We start from the raw sequence: 7,762 nt of genomic DNA, 5'->3' as shown, positions 1-7,762 counted from the left end.
AGCAAGGTTGTTCTTGATAGAAAGGTTCAATGTAATCCTTAATCTATAAAACCCAGGAAAGCGGATAATAAGTATTCAAAATTAATTTATAACTTAGTAATTATTATACTAATGTAATTTAGTAATTTAAACTTATTAGTTGAATCGAATGCTCATCAAATAAGTAAATAAATTTTATGATAAAATTAACCAATAAGGTGATCAATAAATGAATCATGATAAATTATCGATGAAATGACTTTAAATAAATTATATTACTAGCTGAACACCTGTTTTTTGTACGGGTTAAAAAATCTGTAAAAAATAATTATTATTGTAATCAATGTTTATCGTTCGACCTTTCGTGACTCCAGCTGCAATAGCATCATGATATTATAGTTAAGAGTTATAGCTAACTAATAGCTTTATTATAAAAATGGTTAAAATTTTATTTATTCTTTTCTTCTTTTAGCTTAGAGGAAACTTAAATTTTTCTTGCTTTGAAAAATACAAGTGATTAATATTTGTGATTAATATTTTAATCGACAATCGTGATTTAAGAGCAAGAATAGCTTTAAACTTTTATATAAATTTTAAGTTTATATCAGTAACAGATTTTTGGGTTCCTAATTAAAAATTGCAGGGGAATGGGGGAGGGGAAGTGAGTTTTATAAATTAACGAATTGATAAACTAAAGAACGACCTAATTAGTAAATCAGTGGATGGTCAAAACTAGAGAGCTGTCAAAACAATGAACCGAGGACCGGTTTCGGGGATTAGAATTAGATTGCAGACCAAGGCCCAAAAAAAATTTTAGAAAATTTTTTTAGGGCCTTCCAGGGCCTAAGACATTTTGACAATTTATTGCCAAAATGTTTAGGTTATTAATGTTTCAGGCCCTGATTAAACTAACATTTGAACTTTTTTTTTGTTGAAAATTTATAAAAATGATATTGCTGTTGTAGTTCATTTACGTCACACTAGAGCTGCACAATGGGCTTTTGGCGACCTTCTGGGAAACGTCCCTAAGAATGATCCGAAGACATGCCATCACAATTTTGATCCTCTGCAGAGGGGATGGCACCCCCCCCCCTTCGGTAGCCCGACGACCTGCACGCGAAGACGAGCACTTTACGGTAGAACAGTCTAACGAGGACCAATACGGCACACCCTCGATCCCTACGCAGACTATTTCAACTGCTCACCCACCGCACACTGACCGCAACCAGTGATACTTGACTTTGGTGATCTGCTGGAAACCTTGTCTTAACAATCAGTCCACTGCGGGACTTATAGAAATGCATTTTATATTTTGAGTGACCATTTTGTTAATTAAAAAAGGAATTGGAATTTGGCCGAATAAAACTTAAAACAACCCCCAACGATCCAATGTTAGATAAATTCTCACAGCTCTCTCCCTCTCCTAATCTACTAATTTTATTGATTATTGTCTTTTGATTCAAATCGCAGGAGTTGGGTCTTTCCAGCCGATTGTCTGCAACCACTTGTGAAACAATTGATTTCTTCTGTGACCTCTGTGATTGCAACAATTCAAGTTTAGCAAAAAGTTGTGAATGCCAATTTTTTTCTTCCCAATTTACATGTCATTTCTACAAAGTTTTTTATTTTTGACAGCCACTATTGTTGTGTTTGAAGTATTTTTTATTCATTATTTCTGAATTTCATTTCATCCATATTTCAGTTTCAATTTAAGTGAATATATTTGTATAAAATAAAAATAAAGTTGTCTCATATTGTAGTCAGACTGCTTTGTAGATGTTTTTATTAAACACAAAATTAATAAAAGTCATAAAAATATCCTCCTCCTATGAAATATTTTTTTATCCTTAATTTAAAGGTATTTAGATGAACTAATTATTTTTCATATTCCATTCTGCTATTACTTAGTTTTTTATTTAGTTGAATCGGTGTCTAAATTCATTAGATAATGTTTTAAAATTTGAATTTTTTATAATGTAAATTTTTTTTAAAGAGATTTGTTAAATGATGTAGAGCTTCACGATTAGCCTCATGTACGATGCACAGGTTTTATTTAATGTAAAAAAGAGTACTGACACACTGTGTGCCAGGACTTTTTGCCACAAAATATTACGGTACGAGAAACCTAATATAGTGTAGGATTCAGTGCAAAATCACTGTAATTAAATAAATAATACTGTAAAAGCTACGGTATAAAATTTAACGGCTGAAATTGATTTTGCGGACGCTGCACCCAGGGTGTCAGTACTTTTTACCGTAATTTTACCTGGAATTCCATACACTAAAGATTTGACAATTAGTGAGAACAAGCAATCATCGAAGTTGGTTAGCTGCAACGAAACGGGTATAGTTTGTCTAAGATAAGAAATTCATCCAAACATTCGTCTGAATCTGTGACGGTGACCATGGTAACGAGATATGACTATTTCAAGTAGGGGTGCAGGGTCACTGTTTTGGAGTGATGGTTTCGGGTCGGGTCGGCGAGAGAAAGGGAATCTATTCGGTCTATTGTGTTAGTCCTAGAGTGAAGCTACCCTCCCTAAAATGCGCCATTCTTGTTTCCATACAAATAGACGGCGTCACACTTTGTGGCTGGAGGAGTTCTTAGCATAGACAAAGTATACCTAGCTCCCGCATTTCGGACAATTAATGTTTACTATTAGATCTGAATAGAATCTTGAGAGAAATGTTTAAACGTGGGAAACGTAAGCAAACACGATTTTCTTAAGTACACATATAAGTAAATAAATAGTTTCAACTTTCGTAGAAAAAACTGTTTTATGCCAACTTCGTAAAAAAGCACGGAAAAAATTACAATAAAATAATTTATTGCGAAGCAAACAAAAAATAAATACGTAGCAATTATTGAGGATTGGCGAGCGATATCAAGCAGGGACTAAGTCTTATAGTTTTTATGTATGTATGCCAGTACTTCCCTTATGAAAAAATCGAGGTATAAATGAGGTATAAAAGAGGTATATTTTAAAGGTAGAAAGGAGGTTGTTATTTAAATACGTCGTTGAGGTTAAAAAGGGTGCAAATGAATACCTCAAAACTAACCTCAAATATACCTTAAATATACCTCCAGAGGTATATATGTTTCAACTTGAGATGTTTAATTTTACATCTGGGGAGAGGTAGATATTTACTACTTTAAAGTGTTTCATTTTCAATCTTAGATTATTACTTATCAGCCTGAAGTATATTTTTTTACACTTGTGGAAGTATTTATTCAGCAACCTAAGGTGTGTCATTTTACACTTCAGGTTATTATAAATCTAACTCAGGTGTATTTTGTTCGACTTCAGGTAATTGTTTTGCAACCTCAGGTATATAATTCTATGCTTGTAGAGGTATATATTTATCAACCTGTGGTGTGTCGTTTTACACTTCTGGTTGTTATAAATCAGCCTCAAATGTATTTTGAATCAGGAAATTATTTTTCAACCTCAGGTATATAATTTCATGCTTGTAGAGGTATATATTTTTCAACCTAAGGTCGGCCATTTTACACTTCTGGTTGTTATAAATCAACCTGAAGTGTATTTTCAACACTTGGAAAGATTATTTTTTATTAGCGCCATGTGTTCCATGTTCTACCTTAAGTTATTATTTCGTAACCTCAAGTATATATTTTTCTATTTTTAGAAGTATTAATTTATCAACCAAAGATGCGACATTTTACACTTCAGGCTTATGTAGCTCAACTTAAATCTGTTTTTTTAGCACTTACGAAGGTGAGGTGTTATACGGACCACCTAGTTTATTAATTTTTAGACTCACTATATAAAAAATATAATATATGTAAAGATATTATTTATATTATATGAAGAATAATGTATATCATTATATTTTTTTCACTAGTAGAGATCATTTATCAACCTGAAATTTTTAATATTAGACCTTCGGCAGTAATTGCTTCTTCTGTTTAGCTATAAAAGAAAGTTTCAAATGCATAATTCTTCTATAATTTTAATAGATTGATTTAAATCATCTTAAAATAACACTTATCCAAATTCTACAGTCAGTAAAAATTATTTATGGGAACTCATACTCGTATTTTTAGAAGATAGTTGTCTAAGGTGCTTGAATTTTTAAAGCTATAAAACTACAAATTTAAATAATTAGTCAGCTGAAATTCAAAGTACAACTTTTATTTAAAACTAAAATGTCATTTTTTTGCAAACCAACAAAATTATTTTAATTACTGTTTCCGTCTGCATGTTGAAACTTGTAATTATTGGAACCTAAAAGAAAAAAAAACATGAATTAGTAAGAAAGTCATATTTACAATAATAGTGGCAGATTTTAAAATATTAGAAATCGCTTTTTTTATGATTTAAATTAACTGGATAAAATTAATTTTCTTTTTCAGATAAATAGTATTACTCTTCTGCCATTTCTATTCAATCCTCGCAGCTAAAAAGCAAGATATGTATCACAGCCACATACACTGATTAAATACACTGAAGACAGTATTACCATTAACAACATTTACAGAAATTCAAATATACAGGATGTTTATAAAGTCCCGGACCCATTTTGATGTTTAATAACTCATAAAATAATAAAGATAGATTAAAATTAATAGCATAAATGGTTAAATAGACTCAAAAAGTTTCATGACCCTTGTCAATGAACTCCCACGTGTGCCCCCTTCGTCGCACGGAGAATATCAAGTCGATAGTCAATTTCATGCCAGGTAACGGCAAGCATGTCGGCATCCACAGAGGGTATTGCGGTTGTAATTCTGGCTTTTAGATCATCAATGTTCGACACGATCCTCCTGTAAACATTTTTCTTTATAAATCCCCAAAGAAAAAAGTCCAGTGGCGTTATATCAAGTGATCTGGGTGGCCAAGGGATTGGACCTCCTCGCCCAATCCATCTTCCTGGAAAATGGTCATTCAAAGAACTACGAACGATGATAGCCCAATGAGGTGGTGCACCATCTTGTTGCAAAAAGACATGTGGCTGAAGCTGTTCTAGTTGTGGAAATACGAAATTTTCCAACATGTCTAAGTATACGACTGATGAGACCGTCTTTTCGGTAAAAAAGAAAGCAAACTGGCGTGAAGTTGACTATCGACTTGATATTCTCCGTGCGACGAAGGGGGCAAACGTGGAAGTTCATTGACAAGGGTCATGAAACTTTTTGAGTCTATCTAACCATTTATGTTATTAATTTTAATCTATCTTTATTATTTAATGAGTTATTAAACATCAAAATGGGTCCGGGACTTTATAAACACCCGGTATAATTCCAATCTTATTATGCAATTTTAACACTTTTTATTTTTCTATACATCTGTAACATTATGGTACTTGTAAGTTTAATAATTAGATTTTCTTTTTTTAAAAATCTTTAAACTAAATAAACCTAGTCTATATTTTTAAACTTTTTGTCAGACTTCATGAAACTAATAGCTTTTTTTTAAATTTTTGACGTTGATTCTGAAAAGGACTTGTTCTGAAAAGGACGTTATTGTCAATCACATCAGAGTTTCTTAAAAAATAGTTATTTTAATATTTTTTAATCTATGTAATCAAGAATCAACAATCGTTTAATAAATTAAAATTTTAAAGTTATGTACGAATTTTTATTCTCTTTTTACACTTAATCGAATAGAACAAATTACAAACTGATAAGGAGCATTTATTTTAAAGTTGTGAGTAATTTTATGTGAGGAAAATGTCTAAGAGAGAATGATTTGAAATAATACTTTTAAAATAAGTTGAGTATAATATCTCCTATATAACTTATAATACCGAGCAGAATAAAACTAATAGTTAGTTGTTACAAACACTTGTTTAAATATAAATACCCATCCCGTAGGATGAAATTCAAAACAATGCATATTACTTTCAACCATAAATGTTTTTATTTGCAATTGATTTTATTCAATTCAGGATCAAAATTGCATACTATATTGACTTATTTCTAAAAAATTTAAGATTTCCGAAATTCGCACATTTTTGAAGTAGTGAACCATAAACAGTTGCATGAAAATGCTCATAACCTTGAAACAAATTGTCATATAAACTTGAAATCGGATTTAATTTAATTCTGCTCAATATTCTAAGAAGTAATGACAATCTGCTTAGTAAATAATTAACGTGGGTAAAATGCGAGAAAATAACATGTCGTGAAAATAGCAGTTTTGTGATCAAACATGAAGAAGTTAGCTAGTACAGTTACTAGTTTTCAATTATCAAATATCTAGCAAACTATTGTTATCAACAATTACATAAATTCTGTAGTTTATTAGGAGAGATTACTTTTTCTTTTAGGTATAAATTCAGAACTATTTCCTAGGGGAAGGCTGAGCAGCTTGCTAGTCTCTTCTGCGCCGCTGCGCATGTGCTATTTACAACCTAGGTCATCTCAGCAATATCAGCCCTTAGGAAAATTTACCATAGAGAAGCCTATGGTAATCTATGGCAACCTATGGCTACCATAGAAATTTGTATGGCAAGATGCCATACGCCTATGGTTACCATAGAGATTTGTATGGCACAACCCCATAAGCCTATGGCTACCATAGAAATTTATATGGCAAGATACCATACGCCTATGGTTACCATAGTGATTTGTATGGCAAAACCCCAAAAGCCTATGGCTACCATAAAGATTTGTATGGCAGTATACCATAGACCAATGGTAACCATAAGGATTTGTATGGCACGTCACCATTGGCCTATGGCAACCACAGAAATTCGTATGGCAGTATACCATAGGCCAATGGTAACCTTAAAGATTTGTATGGCAGTATACCATAGAGAAAAGCTGATTTAGATCTCCACCAACGAAACAACAACTTCTATGGAGTCCTCAAAAACATGTTCTAAAAGAAATAAATATCGATTATTTCACCCTGAAGTTAATTAAATTCAACATGTAGTCCCACAAAGGATTCCTGGTGAGTCTTTTCCGGCCACTGGGTGGCCAATTTTCCAATTTTTGAGTGTTTGAAATCCGATGTTCTATTCTTTTAGGCTTAGCGTATCAGACCGCCATATTAACGTGTCATCCACTACAAGTGGAATCTTTCGCTAACTTTGGCGACTTATTTTAATATTTTTTCGATATCATTCTTGGTCAAAAACACTTTATTGCAAACGCTTATGCGATTATCTATCTGAATTTATTAAGTTTTTAATTTTCGGCTGTCTGGTACTTTTATTATCTGTATCTTTTTAAAATGTGTCGCGATTGGGTATAGGTTTTCGCTGTGTAAAATTTTGCTATTTGTTAGCGCTGACATAGTACACTTTAATTAATATCTTGCTGTTTATATTTTTATCTAAAATTTTTATATTTCTTTCTCCCAACTGTTTCTGATTAAACGATATCTTCCTTTTTATTTTATCCCCTCCCTCTGATTTTATATAAATTTTTAAAGTCACAACACTTTTCCATTATTAATGGTGTTCTATTCCCCATAGCAATTTGTAAACAATCTTCATGATGAAAAACGCAGTTAAGTGCTTATGATCAAGCCAGATCATCATTTCTTTAATAATTAAATTTTTTTTAATTCTTTTAACTTGTTCGGTGATAATTAAATTTTATTGCTGTCATATATCAACATCAAAGTCAGCGTTTACATTCTCATTAGTTTTTTATTTTAATTCCACTTAGGTTCTTGCAATGCTTTTTTACATTATCTTACATACGTTAGGGCTTTATATTTTTATTTTGTGTTTAATTTTTGCTTGCCATTAAATTGTTTTTATCATGTCTCTGTGTTTTACTATCTTACAATTAATATTTCTTAACTAT

The sequence above is a fragment of the Parasteatoda tepidariorum genome, chromosome 5 (assembly GCF_982258835.1).
Source record: "Parasteatoda tepidariorum strain Cologne lab strain chromosome 5, Ptep-v5.0, whole genome shotgun sequence".
Taxonomy (NCBI): Eukaryota; Metazoa; Arthropoda; class Arachnida; order Araneae; family Theridiidae; genus Parasteatoda; species Parasteatoda tepidariorum.
The sequence above is the reverse complement of the archived record's forward strand: the minus strand, read 5'-3'. Positions refer to the sequence as shown.